Below are 22,615 nucleotides of genomic sequence, written 5' to 3'. Positions count from 1 at the left end.
TAGCTATATAGGTCTCAAATGTGCAGCTAGACCCTCAAGAAAATGCTGAGGTGAAATGACCTATTTCAGGATCACGTCAAACCTTCGCACCTTCAGAAGTTATGATTTAGGTTGAAAGTTCATCATTATATTGATACTGGGTATGTGCACAATCCCCACATTGTATTTAATTAACCTTTTTTCAATCAAATATTTTATTATTTTTATTTCTATTTTTCACTGTGAATTTAAGTCTCACCGTGGAATAGATGTTTCAGAAGATATCAAGGTATGAATGGCTGTGATTTTTCACATTGTTGCGAGGCAGAATAGATTTTTCTTCTTGACAGGGTGGCGAAGACTAGATGTACCTGCACTAGTGATGTGCAGTTCGCGAACAAATCGTTCTTTTTGAACGACTCACTAAGGTGAACAATGGGAATTGGATCAGAGTCCCCATTGAATCGGTTCTTTTGATTCGCCCTCTGAACAAGCTGCGTGGCGCACAGGAGTCGAGTTACCAGCCTATAAAAACTCATGAAATGATTCCTTACCTCTCGAGTCTGTCTGATTTGTTCGTTGTAACAAGGAAACTGGGTTGTCTCTCAACAGGTTGAGTGTTATGAAACTGAAGACTGTATGTGCCATGTTGGGTCCAAATTCCCGCTTACTTAGTGCATGATAAGAACTCTGTGTGAGCCAACTTGTTAGAGACTCTCTTTTTTGTTGATGGAAAAAACAATGGGTGATTCCAAATGTATAGAAAAAAAAAACACGTAAGAAATGCAGTTGACTATTATTATTTATTATTTTTAAAGATTGAATTAAATTAGATTGATACTGATGACTAAACAATGCTAACGGTTCAAACTGTTATGTTATATCCAGGATTCTAAATGTGTATTATTATTTTTTGTCAAACTGTATTTAATTTAATGTCTATGAACCTAGTCAACCAAATATAGAGTCTCCCTAGCTTTTGTAATGTGCAGTTCATGAACGACTCATTCTTTCCTGTTCAAATAAACCTACGTAAACCATCTTAATGCGGTCTACATTGATTGGTTTTGTGTCATTGAATCGGTGAATCAAATGAACGAACTGAATCAAATGAATCGAGTCACTAAAAAGAATCGAACTGCCCATCACTAACCTACACTGGACAGGAGGAAGGAGGAGGGCTTCTATACCATTTAGGACCAAGCTAAGAAGCATTTACTGGTTTCCCTTTCCTCAAGGGCACATGGAAAATAATAAAAAAGAAGTATCCTACTACAGTTCCATATATAATATATAAGAAGTATCCTACTTCAGTTCCATATATATATAATGGTGTGGCTGTGGCCTTGAACATACCCTTGCCCCTGCCTGCCAGGAGAGGTAGGGGAGCCATATCCTCTTATTCCTCTTGTGGTGGTAAGAAGCCTCAGGCGTCTTCCTGACATTTCTAATGCAGAAACGTCCATCCCTCCTACTGGGCTCTTCAGAAACTCTGGTAGCAGGGAGAACAACTCACTACCTACAACACTGATCACAAAATCCCCTTCCACTCAACCCCACACAGCACAGGTATAGTCCATACCATAATGGACTCAGGTTCTCAAAGAGGCTTTACCCTCTATAAAGAAATTCTGAACCTACTTAAACTAAAAGCAATTGACTGGGTAGCTATGCAGGAAGCCTCAAAACATCAGGGAAACTAAGAGCAATCCTGGACCCAAGGATCCTCAATCAGTACATTACCAGAAAATGAAAGATGATGACATGAATTAAAGATGATGACTGAAGCAGGCACTGAAGACCATCTTACCACAAGACTGTATGATCTCAGAAGATTTAAACGATGCACACTTTCACATCCTGCTCTACAAGCCTCACAGCAAGAGGATCGTAGTCTCCTTAGACAACACCACAGTGGAACATTGTGAACATGGAGAGTTTGTAGACTCCTGAATGCCTTCCTAGTGGCCATCTACCTGGCAGGTGAAGAGAATATTCTGGCAGACTAGTTAAGTCGAGAGGGGCTCCCACATGAATGGAACTAAAATCACAAGTCCTTCAACTCATCTTTGCAAAATGGGGCTAGCCAGGAATAGACCTGTTTGCCTCAGCAGAAACAGGCAATTGGACCCCTTCTGCTCAAGGTGGAAACAAAGCTAGGTTGTAGAAGTAGTCATGGTCTACTCTATGTCTTTCCTTCATTTCCTCGTATATCTTGAAATGTCTTCCTGTTCATTTTCACATATCTGTAATTCATTTTTAGAAACGTCAAAATAACTTCCTGCGCACATAGAGATATCTTAAAATGACTTCCTGTTTATTTTAGTATCTCGAAATGAACAGGAGGTCATTTGTAGTAATTGAACAGAAGGGTATTTAAGATATTTTGAAATTAATTAAACATATCTTAAAATGAACAGGAAGTCTTTTTGAGCTATCTCTAAATGAACAGGAAACTATTTCATGATATATTATAAAAGAACAGAAGTTTATTTCAAGATATATTATAATGAACAGGAAGGTCTTTAGAGATATCTGGAATTGAACAGATATATGTCGAAACGAATTACAGATATGTCTAAATGAACAGGAAATTATTTTGAATTATCTTAAAATTAATTAGATATCTCTAAACAAACAGGAAGTCGTTTTAAGATCTCTAAAATGTACAGGAAGTTATTTTGTGATATCTAAAAATGAACTACAGATGTGTGAAAATCAGCAGAAAGACATTTCGAGATATCTTAGAATGTATCTAATTGACAGTTTGGCTTGCCTGGTTAGCATAGTTCACATTTTGAGATATACTGAATACAAATGTCAATATTCCTGTAAATGAATTTTAGATCTCTTTGATTTGCAGATAACTCTAAATCTATTTTAGAGATCTTCAAAATGACCTTAATTAGATACCTGCATGTGATTTAAAGATATCTGCAATTCATTTAAGATATCTGAAAATGCTTTAGAGCAGGAATTCATTTATAAACAAAAAGGTACCATACTGGATTTTATAATTAAGGAAGAGGGATAACATTTTTGTTTCTACATCTAATGTCCTGACCTTCCAGTAGCTCCCATATATACTTAAAGTTCTCATCTGCTTGGGGATTGGCGTTTTGTGGTTTCATGGTTTTACGTCTCATCCGAAGGACATAATCTCCAGTGGCAGTTCAACTAATAGGCGCGACAACACTATTGTTGTTAAGAACGGTAGTTTTTAGGGGGCATTTTGCCTTTTGCGGTGCAAAAAAATATTGTATTTGTTTTATTACTCATTATAAAATATATAGTTACAGTACACTTGTCATTCAATTCATGGAACAAGAATGTTTTTCTTTTCCCTACGGTTCCTCATAGTGAAAACAGTTACATTTTCGCCTGTGAGACAAAACGATACCAGATCTGGAATACGATACAAATCAACCCCTGGTTTAGAAATATATTAAAATATTTAAATGTAATTTCAGACATGTTTAAATGATAATTTGGCTTGCCATAGGACTGTGACTTTCTTGAATTTTTTTTTTTTTTTTTTTTTACAATTATATCTGGTTTATTCATCTCCGAAGATATGTGTTTACATTAGCACTTGCTTCGAAATGGGTGCTCTGTGTGAATTATTTGAACCCACATATATAACATTTTCAAGAAAAGGTTTTAGAATAGGAACATGTCTCTTTATACCCCCTGGGATTAAAGGTATTGAGAGAGAAATTGTTAGCTTTCTTAGAAATAACTCAGCATGTGTTTACTCTGTTAAAAAGTAAACAAGGTGGAGTTTCTGTCACTGAGAAGAACAGTAAATGAGAAACAAGGCTTTTTCATTTTTTTTGTAATTTGCGAATCAGAATGTAGAGGTGTACAGGAAACCAAATACGCCTGCAAATATGATAATCGCATTGACGTATTCATGTCAACCTACAATCAGTGGCAGCTACCAACAGTATTCAAGCAAGGTCAATAATCAGAATTTGAAAGCAGCACCAGATGCCCTGAAAGTCAGAGTTGAATGTCAAAACTAAGCAAGTGAAAATGCTCAGATACATTCTTATGTCAACTGTTTATTCTATAATAAAACATGTGTTTTAAAACACAAAAGCAGCTAAATAGTAAAATCTGTAAAAGGAAGGTTTACCATTTGGAAATGGTATTATGTTCGTATGTTCCTATACTGTTTGCTGGTAGATTCTAATAAATAACTCACCTTTTAGAGGAACATATTTGTTTTGAAGACTCATGTTCCTCACTGAAACATCCTGAAACCTATTCACTGTGCACACTAGTTAGGCAGGGGTACAGTGAGCATGGGATCCCGTTTAAAAAAAATACTAGTAATGTTTTTTTTTTTTTTCAATAACACGGAGGCCTTGTTAATTTAGCTTTTTTTTTCAATGTAAATGAAATACCTTCACAACAAAAACAAAATGAAGATGTTGTCATGGATACCAATCACCGCCAGCCACCTTCTTCAAGATGCATCCTTCACAGACTGATTTTTAAGCATTGCTGCTTCAGATAAATGCATTGAAAGCTTTGTAAAATCTCTCTCTTGTTTGCTGGAAACAATCAGGAGGAGCGTGCATGCACTAGTTTTGGATGCACACAAGACATTTAAAGTCATGTTTTATAAATCAGTTATATGTAAAGATTCAACATTTTCTATAATTATTCTGCTACTATAGCATATAGCTCGAGCCTAACAATATCCCTGCTGTTGGCTAACTTGATCTACAATGTAAACTAGAAGGAGCTTTTTACTAAGATTTTGTCTGGAATTTGTCAAAGCCGCTTTCATTCTGATTTGCCACTAAAGGAGTGCTAACCGTGGTTTTGGATCTTTTGCTTATACAGTACTTTAAGGAATATGCAAGCATTTCAAAGACTATGCAATACGAGTAAAAGTTGCAACTGCTTCCTCATACAAAATTACTTCGTGTTGTAGCTCAACTTCACTCAACTGGTCTAGCTTAAATCAGACCATGTAACCTACCACACAGGAAGGAATTAGCCAATGGAAAGAAAGAGTACTTGAAAAATCTAGCTGTGCTGCTAGCTTTTGAGGTACATAACGGAATGCAAAGTGCTTTTTTAAATAGGTATATCTGGGACAAATACATTATATAGAGCTAAAGTAAAACCCGATAAAAGCCAAGGAATATCTGAATAGTGGTCTAATTCAATTGGGAAATTGTATTTTCAAATGTTTTGACACTGATATGTTATGTTATGTGCTGTTTTTTTGTATATGTATGTGTGCTGGTTTTTTTTTTCATGTCCTGTACAGCGCTCTGAAACCACTTGTGGTCTGTTGCGCTCTATAAATTTGTTTTAAATACATTTTAAAAAATGAGTAAAAATGAGTAATTTAAAATAAATTATAACACTTATCCACCTTCTATAAAATAAAATATTTTGAACAAACACAACCACAAATGTTTGTAAGAAGTGTAATTTTAAGGCTTTCACATCAATGGAACTGCATCTGACCTGAAATCACTGTCAGTCAAGAAAGAGCGACTTAGCTTGAAGAGAATCTTCTCAGGTTAACATTTTTCCATTTTGTGTGCGTTGGAAACCAGCATACATACACGTCGCTTACATCATTAAATTGAGTAATTGTGATTTAAATCAGGAAGTAAAAATACTTTGGCTGTAGACAATGCATTTCATCTAGGGGTAAATGCAGCAATGTAAGGAGGCTCTGAACCACACAGTGAAAAAAAAGGAAGGGGATTATCTCATACCAGAAACCATCTTGTACGTGCAAAATATCTCCTTCATTGTAGTTGTTTTTTAGTCAACGTGCAGTTCAGGGCTTCCATACTTCTGTAACAATGGCACGGAGGGAAAGGTAAATATATCTGACACTGGGGCTAATTAATCATTTTAGAAGCAACACGCCTTTTCTACATCTCTCTCAGCTTCCCTGCACCTATCACTAATCTATTCTGCAAGTCATCAGAAGCTGTGCTGTAGCCTGCAATATGAAAGACATGCCTTTTTTTTGCAAATCACTGAAGAACGACAAAATAATAAAATGATATTTTTTTCAATACTGTGCTATAGCAGGTAATAAGCAGGATACTGTAAAGAATGCAATTATCAAACACATTGCGAATGTATTATTCACACCTACACGCACAGTTTCGTGTTTGCATCATTCTAAAATTGGAAATAAGCATTTAATCACATACAAGGTGATCTTGGGGACTTCAAAGGGTTTTGAGATTCATTTTAAACACACTGGGGTGCGTTTGAATACTGTAACAAACTTAAAACAAACAAAAAAAAAAAGTCACCACCTGCCAGGCCAATAATGAAGCCAAGGAACAATAGAATGGCTCTCAGGAAAAAGTGCTCCTTTATAAGGCAAGAGCCCCAAACCTTCCATTTGGAACCACAGCCTCTGGGAAAGGGCTCCGCCCCTTTAGGGCAATGTTGCAGGAAACAGCAGCACACAAAAAAAGAGGCGGCTTGAACACAGGGGCTGAGGAGCTCAGCTCACTACACAGACCAGAGAGAACAACACCCATGATGACTGCATAGAAGCAACACACACAGCTACCAAGCACTCACACAGGGAGACACTGGGAACACATACAGAAACAAGGGAGAGCAAACACAATTAATTCATTTACAATAAGCAACAACAATAACAATAATAATAATAATAATAATAATACATTTTATTTGGCGGACGCCTTTCAGGACACTCAAGGACATCTATCAACAGTGCAATTTAAAATCTAAAAATCTAAAATCAAAAGACCAGACAAAACAGGACAGATAAAAAGAGGAGGGAGGGGGTGGGTAGAGGATACGAACCCGGTTTAGGGTAAGGTTTTAGGTTTAGGGGGGTCGGGCTGGGAATAGGATACGGTCCCGGTTTAGGGTAAGGATTTAGGGTGGGGGGGCACATAGGGATACTGGGAAGGCACAGAAGGAGGGGTAGGACAGAGTCAAACATAGACCATAGACTAAAGGTCATAGGCTTCCTGGAAGAGGTGTGTTTTCAGGAGGTTTTTGAATGAGATGACTGTGTCTGCATGTCGTATTTGTGGGGGGAGTGCATTCCAGAGCCTGGGTGCCCATGGTGGAGAGGCGGAAAGGAGGGGTAACAAGGAGACCAGCAGAGGAGCGGAGGGAGCGGGAGGGGGCATAGACTGGAAGAAGGTCATAAAGGTAGGTGGGTGCCAGGTTATGGAGGGCTTTGTAGGTGAGGAGGAGTGTCTTAAAGTCAATACGGTATTGCACAGGGAGCCAGTGTAGATTTATGAGGATTGGTGCGGTGTGTTCAGTTGATCTAGTGCAGGTGAGGATTCTGGCAGCAGAGTTCTGAACCAATTGGAGTCTGTTGGTGAGTTTGGTGGGGATACCAGTGAGGAGAGTGTTGCAGTAGTCCAGTCAGGAAGTGATGAAGGCATGGATAAGGGTTTCAGTACTGGAGTGTGAACGTGAAGGTCGGAGCCTAGAGATATTGCGGAGATGAAAGAATGCTGTCCGGGTGCTGGTTTTTATGTGGGATTCGAATGAGAGGGAACTGTCCAGGATGACACCGAGGCTTTTGACAGAGACAATACGTTTCCATTTATTTTTGTAGGTTATATTTATGTTTGTGAGATTCTAAAGCCATTTAATGTTGATAGTAGTTTTTTTCTTTTTAATTAAAGCTTTGAAACCTACTTTTTTCAGTAAAAAAGTGTTTAAATACTATCCATGAGTTTATGTATGTGGGGTGCATTAAGCTTTTAATTCTCACATTGCTTTTTACCTTTCACACCTGCATGTCAGCAGTGTCAATCAGAACAGAGTGGGAGTTACCCTTTGCACCACTGGCTAATCCACCAGTGTGCAATGTGGATACACAGTTCTCTAAATGACTTACAGTGAAACTGATAGCCACAACACACTAATGACTGGAAAAAAAGCTTAGAATTGGATTGCTGAATCTTGCCCTCGTTTTCAGTTTATCAGATTCCATTGTGTTGTGGTCATTGTGATAAGATGCTATTTTGTTAGAGTGTTTTTGTATGTATATGTGTCATGCCACTCATGCTACCTGAGTAATCCACTTTCATGGCCATATAAACTTTTCCAGACCAATTCCCTGAAAAATAACTTTATTAATGTGCTCCCTGTAGCTGTATCTATATAATTATAAAACTGCATGATTGGACACCTACTGTGCTAAAAGGGTCCATAGCATATTTTTTTTTATTCCTTACAACACAAAGTCACAGTGTGTTGGCATTGTTAAAAAGAAACACGGCACTGTTCTGTTGTCAAATTGAGCTTACAGTTGATGGAAAGGGTACAATTTCAAGTTATGGAGAAAGACAAGATTTTTGATTCGCCTTTCCTCGGCTTTGTGATCACAAACGGCTTGCTAAATTTGAATCTTTAGCAGATAGAAGTAATTTGCTTTGTATTTTTTAATGGTTTGCATCCTTGTTAGGAAAACAAAGTGTACAATGTAGCCTGAACATTAATGCTGTAAGACAGTACGAGAAATAATGATTCCAACCTCCACCACAAAACTAGCTGTGTTCTACATACTAGGAGCATTCAGATGCCCTGATCAATCAAAATTCACAAATTAATTCATTTGTTGGTCAGCTCTACTGAACCATTTAAAGCATATAAAGATTGTAAATGCTTAAGATGGAAAAAGTACAAGGCACTAGTATAAAGAATCTTTAAGACTCTACACTACATCTTTTAGATGCTACCTCTAAGTTGCCTTATAATTAGGATCACAATGTCCCATTAGTACTTTTTAATTAAGTCAGCAGAATGTGTGGAGCCTTTCTATTATTTCATGATCCAAACAAAGGAGAACATCATTCAAATTCCAATGTTGCATGATTCACTGTGCGCACTGACTGTGTTTTTATTTGAACATGTTTACAGTAGTTTGACACTGCTTGGTATGACACAATGAAAAGACCTGTCACAATGACAGCATTGTGACAAGCATTTCAAGAGCGCCATTTCATTTCAGCTCGGGTGGAACGAAAGCCAGAAGACACTGCGGCCGTCCAGGATCTGAGTTTGACACCCCTGCTCTAAATTGTCTATTTGTTTTTCACACTCACTTGTGTGAAGTAGGGTAGGTTATGCCGGGGGAGGGGGAGGGGGGGGGGGGCATATTTGGAGTAGGGGAATTGGAATTGATATCTCTGGAAAACAGCTGTTGGGTTGGCCACTGCAGATGTACTTAGGTAAAAGCAATACAAATACTCTTCAGTATTCTAATGGATACAGTGTGTCAGGACACAGTGCCACGGGGTGTGCTTTGTGTTCTTTCAAAAAAACACAAATGTCTTCTTTCTTTTAGAATGAAGAATTCATCTACTAAAGTTTAATGTTTTTATAATTACAGTAATTTTCTACATAATATTATTAATAATAAACGGGCAATTATATCTGCACACTTATTACAAACATTTATTATGCAAATTATTATTATTTGTTTATTTAGCAGACGCCTTTATCCAAGGCGACTTACAGAGACTAGGGTGTGTGAACTATGCATCAGCTGCAGAGTCACTTACAATTACATCTCACCCGAAAGACGGAGCACAAGGAGGTGAAGTGACTTGCTCAGGGTCGCACAATGAGTCAGTGGCTGAGGTGGGATTTGAACCGGGGACCTCCTGGTTACAAGCCCTTTTCTTTAACCACTGGACCACACAGTAAACAGTGGCATTTATGCTTGTTCAACTCTAAATATAAATATCCAACAATCTAGTACAGAAAGAAAAGAGAGTGAAACAGACACACACCGCTCAGTATTTTTTACTCCAGGCACCAGTTAATTCAACCTGTCGGTTTTGTTGTAGTGAAAGTGCAGTAAATTGGTTTAAACAACAACAGAATGCATTTAGACTTCAATACAATGCAGGATTACTTCTGTGCAATTGTAGTTTAGCCATACTAGTGGTATAACAGGTATTACCCAACAATATTATAGTGATCTCAGATTACTGTTCCCAGATAGAGTTGTAGTGACGCTAATTGCAGTTGCAACAGTCTATTTTCTGTTTGTTGTCCCAGGTCCTACAGGGGTCAAAAGCTGTGAAAATAATAATAAAAAAGTATAACCTGTCTACAAATGGTGTATCATCCAGAGCTTCAAACACTCCATCCTAGATTCTGAGCACAAAAAAAAACAGACAAACAGCTAACTTTTGTATCCTACAAAAGTGGGTTGAACAGCAAAGCAAGGGCTGGCTTGCAATTGCATTTGAATTGGAAATTAGAAATTGGGTTAAAAAAAATGTGGGTAAAATATGAAAATTGCCCATTTGTAAAAGATTTCTAAGCTATGCTGCTTATGAAAATGTAGGGACTGGAAAAGTAATACCTGTCTAATCATCCACAATAGGTAGTTTGACCTAGCATTTCTAAATGCAGATACAGTAAACAGCTGTATAAAAAACAGATGTGTGATACGGCTGTGATGTTCTGTGTGATACAGGAATTGGACAAGAAATACAACCCCTGTCATCTAGTCCACACTTCTGTGTCAATGGGCTGTCACTTCACAGAATGACGTTTTATGGCATTTCACAACAGCCATCACTGTTGAGGCGTAGATCTGTAACTGTGAATAAAATAGTTCCGTTTGTAGGGAGGGACTGACTGCCTTGTGACATGTCGAGAGAATATTTATACCTGAAGTTCTTGAAGAAAATTCAAGGAAATATAAAAACACATCATCAACAGATCAGAACAGAACTAAGAAGAAATATATTCATCGTGAATATCTATAGATTCCGTTAGAAGAGAGGCATGTGCAAGAAATATTGTAATAGTGGGGTTAATTGTCACAATGAATGACTCGTATCTACTTTGGAATATATATCAGAGCACCTTTGAATGAGAGACAAGTCCCCCCCCCCCCCCCTTTAAAGATGTTATTTTAATGTCTCTGTTTTTTTGGTTTATCTCTATTTGTTTGTGTTCTGAACTATCTTACTGAAAAAATGTTTTGACAGTGTTATGGACATCTGCACATCCTAAATTAATTTAAACTAAATTTAAGTTTCAATATGAAACTTTGCTGACACCCTGCAGCCTTTCAGCCATGATAAAGGTGCTTCTAGTTGAATATTTTAGACAGAATTTGTCAGGTGCATCCACCTACAACCAATCATATTCCTGCTTATGTCGCTGTTAGCAATACCTGCAGTCAGAATATGACATGACTGCGGCTACACTAGAAAATAACTTTGAGATCAATTTTACAAAGATACAGCAGCACATTACATTTTGGTCAGTTTGCTGTGATTACCAGTATACCAGCAGTTGAGAGACAATATGTTCAATGGCAGGAGACAGACCGTGTTTCATCCACATGAGATGAGCTTGTTGAGTTTGGAAATCCATCAGTGACCAAGGCACTAGCCGAATCATTTGTCTAATCCATTTAATTTATTTTAAACTTTACCATATTGACTGATAGTTTTTGAAATTATGAATGAACGGTTGAAAATAATCTGTACATGTGAGAATGCTCACAGAAATGCAGGAGAGCATGGCTGGTCGTTGTGGATCTTGCAAATGTTCATGATTTTATCCTAGATGCCCAATACACATATGCCTATCTGTTTTTTTAACCAATGCAGATGATTATATTTATACTTTTAAAAATATACAGTTTTTTCCACTAAAATGTCCCTACTGTAACACTTGATATGATATAACAACAAATGTATAGTAATAGTTTTCAGGTTGGTGAGACTGCAGCTCTATTCTCTCCTCCTCCTTGGTCCCTGTCATGGGTTAAGTCAGTTTAGTGGATTATCACTGCGGAATGAAGCCACTTAATACAGGCAGGGATTTAATGAGGTAATTGCTACCTCTGGTAGCACCCACCTCATTAAATATCTTCCTATATTAAGTGAGTGAGTCGTTGTGAGGATTCTGAGATGAACACATCCCCTGCCGGTTGCTGACCAGGGTCCTGAACCTGATCGAGTTCTGTCCTTTTGTAATGGCTTTCCTTCCTGTTAGCGCGGAATACTGTCACTATAAGACTGATTACCCCTAATTGGTTACTCCTGGTTACCCCCTATTCACTTACCTGACCTGTTTATATACTCACCACCTTCACTTGACTTGACTGATTCAGCACCTTATACCTGTTTACCAGTTTACAGAAACTGGCCAGGAATGTATTTATCAGCTGCCCCTTCACTCTGGAAGGAGGGTCCATCTTGGCGTTTTTAATTAAACGATACCCTGCCCCTGTCAACAGACTAAATGAACCTCTGACAGCTGTGTCCCAGATATTCCACTGCTGCTGCTATGCCTTCATTTAAGCTCCATTTGACACAATAATGGAAACACTGATTTTCAAACCTGTAGCTTTGCTTCATTTTCTGAACGCTAATTTGCTCCTCACTTGCTCTTGCAAAAAAATGTAATATCTTCAGTCGCTCTCTATCTGATTGTGGTGTGGATGAAGAGGGAGCGAAGTCTCAGTGCCTGATCTGGTATTCATGAATTCATTCCTATACTAATGAAGGACATGACCTTTTAGGTTCTCTTTGCTGTGCCAAACAGGAATTTTAATGAAAAAAAAAAAACAAAACAAAAAAATAGGATTTGTAACATTTTCACACCTTGATTTTATTTAAATATTTATCCTTCAGTACATTTTAGAAGTAGAACAAATATGTAATTCTGCATTAAACTTTGACCTTTCTGCTGTTCATGTAGTCTTAGTTAGTGGTCAATGACTGTTTGTAACAACCAGCATGTTCAGGTTCAGGTAGTCCACAATTTCATCTGTTGTATATAATTATGTTTCAATCTTCCCAATCTGACAGTGATTCAAAGTGGGGGGACAGAATAGTAATTTTGCAATCTGATCGTGCCTTTAAGGTTTGGATTGAGTTAAAGGTTTGTGGTAAAATTGCAATTTAAGGTTAAAATGATGTGTAGTTGCTGAAATCAAGAACTTGTGTAACAGACCAAAAGATTAAAGCCAAATAATATCCTGTTTTTGGTAGGCAATGCAATATAGGGTTTTAAAACTGTACTGTATCTGAAGCTTCAAGTTATTCCCCCTGTTTCTGAACTTAATCATTTATGCTTCTTTTGAGATATCCTTCTATTGAATCTGTAAACGTTGTTACTTCTTTTTGTTACTGTATTCTTCAGTAAGGGGAACTTTTTCGGTCTACTCCCATCAATAATGTACCTTTATCTTTTGGGAAGAAAAGGGATTTTTAATGTTGGAAAGCCATATCATTTTCAATCTGCCACTATGAAAATGTAATGAAATTTTGTTTGTAGAGAATTAGCTTCTAACCCTTTATTCCGCAAAAAACATCACGCTTTCTCAATATCTACTTATAGACTGGTTTACACTCTGTATACCTTCATAATAGTTTCCAATAGTAAAAGCATAGCAAAGTGTAATAAAGCATAGTGAAAGCACGGTAAAGCATAGGTAAGCAATGTAAAGAATAGCAATGTATGGTAAAGCCTATTAATAACTAGGATGAACAATGGTAAATGCTTAGTATAACCATTTGCAAAAATGCAGTGGTATATCCAATTCCTTAAGTGCTATTTTAAAGCAAGTGAAAATAAAATATCTTTCACAGTATTAAATTAGTAAGGAACTATAAGACCAAGGTATTTTTATTTGAAGTACTGACCACCAGAAAGCCTTTGAGAGTTTCCTACAATTGAGTTTTAATAAGATCTTCACCTATTGATTCACATTTTCACTGAAAATATTCAGTTTTTTGGGGGGCAGAAAAAAAAGATGTTCACTGATGTTTTAATTTTTAAATGTGTGAATGCTGTGGTGTGTGTGTATATCTATATATGTATGTATATATATATATAAAGGAGGCTGTGTGGTCCAGTGGTTAAAGAAAAGGGCTTGTAACCAGGAGGTCCCCGGTTCAAATCCCACCTCAGCCACTGACTCATTGTGTGACCCTGAGCAAGTCACTTAACCTCCTTGTGCTCTGTCTTTCGGGTGAGATGTAGTTGTAAGTGACTCTGCAGCTGATGCATAGTTCACACACCCTAGTCTCTGTAAGTCGCCTTGGATAAAGGCGTCTGCTAAATAAACTAATATATACAGTATATAAGAAAGCTGCAGGATATCAGTAGTGGCACAAGGCGAGATTGGAACTCAGACAGAAACATGAAATATATCTGGGGATTGAGCTTTTCGGGTTTTATTTTCCAAATCTCTACCTCCCTTTAAATGTTAATTAGTTGTTAAGCTGTCTCTGCATCCTAATAAAGAGATAACTACCAATGGGTTAAGTTCATTTTTTTCTTTGCTACAAATCCAGGAGATTTTAAATGATGGACTAGCTATCAGTGTAAACTCCGTACTGGGCATTTTATGCTGAAAAGAAAATCTCTCAGGACAACTCTGATAATAATAACAAAATGATAGACTAGGCGACTGCAAGAATGAAATGCAATTAGGACCAGCGACGAGCAATTAACGTAATTTATTACATCAGTTTGAAATAAAAATTAAAAATCAGGCTCAGTCAAGATATGAAGGTTAAAAACAAGTGACATTGTTTTGTAACTAACAGCTTTAAATTAGGAAACAGAATCGTCTCAAAATAAGTTGACATGTGACCTATATATATTTAATATGTATATCAAAAAAGCATAGCTTCAAATGACTTTTTAATAGCTTTGTTTTACATTGTGTGTGCAACCATCCTGAGTGCTTCTGAGTTCTGTTGTTCCAGTATTGAGTTACTATAATTTTCCCTAAATCTGTTTTTGCCTTCTTCATTCTATTCAGATCACTTATCAATATATTTAAACTGGGCCAACCCCACCTCTTCTACATATCGGTTTATGTTTTTTTTTTTTTATTAAAGTAGGCGACTCAGTATGGTACTGTAACAGGGCAGGGTTACATATGCGAGTCATCACTGAATAATACTGAGGCAGACACCGAGCATTGGGCATTAACACAATTTAATAACAACTCAGGCCCCGATGCTCGGGTACCGACAATGGTAATCCTAGGGCCGGATTTAATAAAGAAAAGAAAACAAACATAAAAAAAACAATTTGCCCACAAATGGCAAGCGCCAGTCCCACTAAAAGGAACGTCCCGCTCCAGGAACCTTCTACACGACGCAAACCCTCTCTACTGTTTGGGATCAACATTCCCTAAACTGACGTACTTCTGGGATCCCGGAGTCCCGACATCCTCACGGCGACTCCTGCCTCTTCAAACGGCCTCGGCCGGGCAATGCCTTCACGAGCACCGTCTTGCAGTGGAAGAGTTTCGTATAGTAGTTCTCTCCATGGAGCGGACGCTCTCCTCTTCAATGTCAACACGGCAAGCTTTCACTCAGCACCCGTCTGTATGGCTGTGGCCGTGCAGAAGCCTCGAACGTAAGCCCCCCCCCCCCCCCCAACCCCCAACCCCCAACCCCCAATCAGCTCAGCTCTGGGCAAGCCTTCCTGTTTACCAAAGCAACAGTGCAGACCCACCAGCGATAGGGTCCTCCCTGTCACAGGTACCCTTATTAGGTTTCTCTGGGATGTGTCATGAAATACAGTGGGCGAAACATACACTCTGATTGGTTCAGAGAAACTCAGCAGTCTACAATACTGTATAGCTTGAAGAAGTAGGATCATGCTTACAAACTAGCTAAAACTACAGACTTCAAAATATATGACTGGGCTGATAAGATTGTAATCAGCCCGTTTGAATTGTTGATAGCAACCTGCTAGAAGGATAGTAGGCTTGGTATCTACTGGCCCAAATACATGGGAGGATAATTCTTGATGATGTCCCATTTGAATGGGCTGATAAAAATCAGAATGGGTAGACTAGAGTAAGAAACAGTGTAAAAAAATGTTGATCAATGCAAAGGAAATTCTAAATATAGACCGGTCTGGACCTGTATTCTTGAACTTAAATTGACAGACTTTGCATCTCCAGAAGGAAGAATGTCCACCCATCACTATTGTGAGCCTACTGCTGGCATATGCTTGTGTTATACTACCCTGATATAGTGGTTACCAGTGGCGGCGCCAGGCTCTCGCTGATGAGGCAAAACTTTGAGGGGGCTACACTGCACGTTGTGTGGGCACATATAGTGTCAATGTTTTGATATGTCTCGCAAAACTTCAGTATTATGGTGGAATATAATGCAGATTAAGTGCCTGTTCACGGCTCCTCGACTGATTCAGATTCAGTTGTATTAAGTCTGCCCACTAATAATGTAGAGCAAAATAGGTATTGTGGTGTTTGCAGAGCCGACCCGAGCTGAACCCAAGACAGAAGTGGAGTCCTGCTGGGAACGAGCTGAAACATTGGACATGGACTGGATGATTTAAAAATGAAATGTATTAATGAGATGATATGTGTTGTAACCATTTGTAATGTTTGAATAATCTTTAGTCTGTAACAAATACTGTAAAGTGCTCTCTCTCTGTAAGACCGTATAACAGAATCTGGTACAACTTGATACACTGGCCGGCCTTGAGCAGTCTCTTATTAAAATTGGCACGGTTCCCAAAATTGAGTGCTAAAATCTCTGTTAACACTTTTCAGCTTGAATACAGAATAATGCTGTACTAATAGATGTATGTTAATATGTTTGCTTTAAGTAGTATAGATTGTTGTGGTAACATGTAATCATAAGTAGTGTTAATGATTGTTAGTTTATATAACAGTGTGAAATACTATGAACATTTTTTATGTGTAAAATCATATGCTCAGTCCTGCCTGACATGATAGCATACCTGAAGCTGTTTCTTATCAAGATGGTCATGGTTGAATACTGAGTTCAATTTAATGAGAAGGATTGCTGTGTGCTTGCATTTAGGAATTATACTTTCTGAATATAAAGAAAAAGGGGTTAGGAGTAATTTTTAAGGAAAATAAGTATTTTAGAAGATACACCACAGAAAGGGAACAGAAAAGTTAAATAAATTGTTATTGCGATATTGCTGCTATGCTGCTGCAAGTAAAGAGGAGAATAGTTAACAACCATATTCTATAAGGAGTAAAATACTTAGTTTGGCTCTGAGTTAAAAAGATAATGCAGCATAAAAAGATGTTGTGTTTAAAATACAAAATAAAAAGATTGAAAAAATATTGAAGCAAAAGATAGGCTTTGGAAAAGTAAACTCTGTGTAACCTGCTTTATCGAACTTTCTACAAGCCTGCCCTTGGAGGGATCAGTGCTTGATGCCAAGAGGTCTTCGTTGGCAAGAGAAGCGGGGATTCTCTTATCAGGAATTCACGGTGTCAAGGCTAGAAGTATTCTTCAATTTAGAAGAAGGAAGGACAGAATAGAAATGGTCTAATTCCAAAATATATTAAGATAGTTAGTTGCCGGGCGGAACAAGCACGTAAGATACAGGTGTAAGGAAAGTTCTAGGGAACATTAATCACTGTTAAACTTGGCAAGAAAAGAGGTGTCTCCAGCAAGCTGGTTTTAGCCAGTATGTGTATAGCTGAAAAATACAGGGTCATCTGGATGTCAATTAAGTTCAAGCTACCAGGGGCCCATAGGAGAAAAACATTACAGCTTTACAGCTCAGTAAAATAGTTAGGTTTTCCATAAGGAGAAAACTCTACACTAAAAAGATATAAGATGGAAGTTCCCTATAATACTGGCTAAACATACACCAGTAAGGAAGGAAACTAATTTGAGTGAGATGATATGAAGGAATATATTTTTGAAAGCCAAGTTCATGTAATCAATTATAACCATTATAACTATAACTGTTATATTCTAATACAACTGTTGGTGATGTATATATTTAAACACCACTCCTTTTTATAATGCACACATATTAAGTAGTGAATCAAGGTAGCAAGGATTTTGTGAACTCTGCTTCACCTAACTTTTCAGATGAAGGAGGGGGGCCAAGAATGAGTGGATGAGAACATGGGCTAGTGTTGATTTGTTGGCATATGACTCCAATTGAGTCTGAAGAGTTGGTTGAATTCTTTAGAGATTACTGTTCGCCAAGAGATAAGGACTGTCCATATAGATTGATGATTGGATCTAATTGGGGCTTCCCATTGCTTTCAATGGGACGAAAATTGTATAAAAACCCTGGGCCGATCACACTGAGACCACCACAATCAAGACTCAGCTTGGCAGAGCTAAGTGGTCCATCCTTTGCAGATCTCCACAGGACAGTCCTTCTCTTTTGTTCATGCTACTCTTCCTTATAATAGGAGGTAAGCATATTAATGGTAATATTGTATCTTGCATGTATTGGTTGTTTTGCTATGAGGTTTTGAAACTATGTTTTGGTATTAAGAGAGTGTTATATTGAATGTGCTAAAACATAGCAGTGGGTGCTTGTAGGCTTTGTGCTTAGCCGGCACAAGGGCTGCACTAAATACATATAATTGTATTATGTTATTGAAGTATTAAATGCTGAGCTTGTAATAAACTTAGGATTTCTAATTATTGTTACATGTTTTGGGGTTTTGGTGGTATGCGCAAACTACTAAACCCATATTAAAGGCATTTTAATAAACCGAAGGAGCGCTGATGTTGCTCTGATTCGTAAAACTTCAAATAAATGAGTCTGCGTGATTTTCTTGATTAAATAAAAGGTTTTAAGGACACACCGCTCGTCCAGTGCTCGAACATAAACCACTAGGAGTTTTAAACATCTCTGTCCTCCTTAACGTCTCCCCTGAGTTAAAAGTGTGTGCAGAGCAAATAATATAATAAAAAGAGAATGTGAAAAGTGAAAACGTGACAATATCCACGGTGACTGATTCAGGTTAGATTTTGTTTACTTTATTTGTTTATTTAATTTATTTGTTTATTTATGTGTATTTTTTTTTCTTTTTGTTATTTATTTGTTGTAGCCTGAGACTTCTATTGGATTGTATAGTTTTCATTTTCGAATGCTTTCACTTCATATGTAGTATAAATATCGGTGTTCGAACAGGTCCCTGAAATCCTGAAAAGTGCTTGAATTTCAGATATTAAAAATCAATTATTGGAATTTTTTTTTTTTTTTTTTTTAGAAAAGTCTAAAGGTGCTTGATTCCCCCTCCCCCTCCCCCTCCCCCAAACCCCCCCCCCCCCCACACTCATAACCGTCACAGCGAGCGGGAAAAAATTAGGTTAAGCTTTCATCCCCCGCCCCCCAGGTTTTCAGACAAATGCAGTGCAGCATAAAAATCAATTGGGGATTCGATGCCCCCGTGTGTACCACAATGCAAAGGAGCAGGATTCATTTGCACTTGTGGTTTTAGAGGTTTTAATGTCATCTCATCTTACTGAGAAAGGGCAGGATCTGTAACAGCTGATTGTTTACAACTGAAAGTTAAAGTAAATAAGAGTTGTTAAATGTGTGTGTTTTTTTAATAGAAACTAGTGGGAACTTTTGAACGTAGTGAAACGGAATCAACATAAGAGTTTGTGAGATAGCATTTCCTGGAGGGAATGTTTAGTAGCAACGCAGTTCCCGAGTAGCTTGTTGTCGGTGCTCACACAGCAAACACCCAGTCCTGAGTTCATACTGAATGTCTGTACTGAATTGTTGGTCACCGATTAAAGTGGCCTTGTTGAAAACGATATCTGGAATGATTTTTGATTGTTGAAACTGACATGAAGTCTGAAAAGTCTTACACAACTTTAAGTCATGTCGATAAATCATAAATTTGAGATATCCCTTTTTAAATTTTCTGTGGCCGGGCTACAGGGGGAGCTAAGGTAAACTTTGGGGTGGCTTCAGCCCCTCCAAGCCCCCCACCCCCCTTACCTCTACCTCTGGTGATTACACATGACACAACTGTCCATTCAGTCAACATTTCAGTGGCAACTGCAGAACTAATACAAGGAAGTAGATTAGAACATCAAGTGTATTGCATAGGGAGGCGGTGAAAAACAATAGCTTCCAGCTGGAACTTTGAAGTGGTATTAAACTGAATAAAGTATTGAGAGATGCTCCCATTGAGAGTATTACAAATCCATAACTTCCAAGCCTGGTCATTGACCTTGGTAATACCACCGTGGAATTGTATTGTTGATTTGATAACTGAGTTTGAACTGGAGATACCCCACACAACAAGCTCAGCAATCAATAATGTGAAGATGTGGGTGCTTTCATGCATGTTTCATTGTTTTTTCATTAGTACTGATTTTTGTTTTGTAAGGGAGTTCATTTACCGTTTTATTTCTTTTGCATCCAGGAATCAAATAATTGTTTCCCATCACTACTGCTATTCTCTTGAATCTAATCGCAATCCTCCGTCACGGCTGTTTTTCTCCTTTTGATGATTTAGTAATGGAATCCTTTTGTCTGTCTGCCTTTGGTTTTCTCTGCTGTTCTGAATTCGCTATCCCCTCTCCTTTCAGTTCTCCATCTTTGGGCCTCTATTCCTGCGACCTCTCTCTATTCCCCGATTCACACTATCTGCTCTATCTTGATATCTCAGACCATCCCCGCCAGTGTCAATTCGTGCACCTCTGTAAACTCAACTCTCCTCTTTGTACTTATTCCTCTCTATCCCGCTATCTTGCCTGCCACAACTCCTCCAACCCTTCTGATCCTCTGTTCATCAATGCTATCTATGATGTCATAACACAAAAAATTGTTTTCCTACTCATCTTTCCTCTCTCGCTTCTAAAGCTGGTCTGCCCCCTCAATTCCATTCCCCTCATTCCTTTCGTATAGGTGCGGCAACCTCAGCAGCTAAAGTTAACATTAACCAATCCCTTACCAAAAAAATGGGGTGCTGGTCTTCCTCTGCCGTGGAATCTTACATTCGTCCTTCAGCCCAACAGATTATTGCTAGTATGCACGGAGTGGGGTCCATCTCTCCGCCAGAACAACCAGAGGTTTCCTCCCTAGAATCTCCATTTTCTATCAGTTGTTCCCCCCTGGGGTTAGCATGCATGCTCCCTGAGCCAGGGGGAAACCCTGTATCCTTTACAAACAACTTGTTTCATCTATGCCAGTGTTCCTCTCTGGTCCCTTTGCACGTAATTCTCTTTCAGAATTCCCAGGGGCTCTGTCTCCTGAAGCATAGGCTTTCCTTGTCAGTCGGGATGACTTCCAGTCTTCTCAAATGTATCCTCTATCCTTCTCTTCATTTTTCCCCTTATGGGGAAAGCAAAGTTTGCTTCCCAGCCTTGGCGGCCGATCGATTTCAGTCTCACCTCAGCGAGGACGGCTCTTTGCAAGCCAAGGGGAAATCACATAGTTCCTATTTCTAAGTCCCAGGGTTTATTCCTCGCAGCACTTGCTCCTGTCTCATGACTTATAGTAAATGTCTGGATAACACGATAGTACATTACATTGTAGAAAAGCACAGTACAGTAATTGACATTACTAGACTGCTGTTTATATTGAGGAGCAGTGGTGATAGATGAATATAGAGATTTCTAATCTGTAATACAATTGGGAATTCCAAATGCATTTGTATCAACCAGCATGTTCTTATCCCTAACTTGAACAATAGTATTACATCTTGTAAGGGAATAAATGCAAAACACAGAGGGTTGTATTAGCGGGGTCTACTGTATTTTAATTATCTAAATTATGATTGATCAAATTAACTTATTATATATATGTTTTTAACATATTTTTTGTTTGTGCATTAACTTCAGATTTTACTGTAAAATTTGAATAGAAATAGTAGAAGCAAAACTCTGGTGGTAAACTGCTTCATAACACCGCCCTAAAACTGGTTAATATTCTCTGCCACAAAACATCTCAATATTTATGTTTTCAGTAAAGTTAACTTAAATCTAGCTGAATCTTACATCTAATTATGTCATTTATTTGTTTTATGTTTTGGTTTTGTGTTTTTTTGTGTGAATACAGTCTGACTGTCAGTAATGTATTGATTTTCACTTGCAATGACTGTATAACTGAAATTCTGCATTATCCAAAATGGTGTCTTTCTCCAGCTAATTTTAACAAGTAGAGCAGTACATTTTTTTAATACATTTAAAATATAGTTGTGATAGAAATGTCTTCCATAATGGAGACTATAGGATATTTCATCTGGCCTCTGACATATGCACCCCAATACTCAACGAATGCTCCAAAAGGCAAAAGTCTATAGTTTGTACTTTTAACTGTTATAACAGATACCTCTAGCAAATAAAATACGTTTTCTCAAGGCATTCACTATTTGACAGCTGTTGGAGTTATGTTGAGTTGGTGAAATTGGCAACTTTCCACTGCATGGCCTCTGGTTTTGTTTTGTTTTGTTTTGTATTTCAAGATAACTGAAATTTAAATTTGTTAAACAGAAGGTCGTCAAACAAGGAAACTTTTTCTATCTGGTGGGAAAAAACAATCAAATATAGTGCCACTGGGGGGTTGGCACTGGCTTTTGTTGCATGCTGTATACATACTGTAGATTACTTGGATGAAGCATTGAAACCAAATTTGTAGCTGATAATTAAATTGGAAGCAAGACCTTAAAAACAATGCAAACAGAATAAAGGTCGATTTTTATAATTTATGTGACATTTAGAGAAAATGGATTGAAGAACCAACCAGATGGCTTTCATAGGGGCTTTATGGACAAAGGGAGAAGCAGTACAATGGAGATAAGGGAAACAAGCATCGGGCTTGTTGAGCAAAATAACCTTTACCTCCTATTTTTATTATGTTC

Source organism: Acipenser ruthenus, chromosome 2 (genome assembly GCF_902713425.1).
Source record: "Acipenser ruthenus chromosome 2, fAciRut3.2 maternal haplotype, whole genome shotgun sequence".
Lineage (NCBI taxonomy): Eukaryota > Metazoa > Chordata > Actinopteri > Acipenseriformes > Acipenseridae > Acipenser > Acipenser ruthenus.
The sequence above is the reverse complement of the archived record's forward strand: the minus strand, read 5'-3'. Positions refer to the sequence as shown.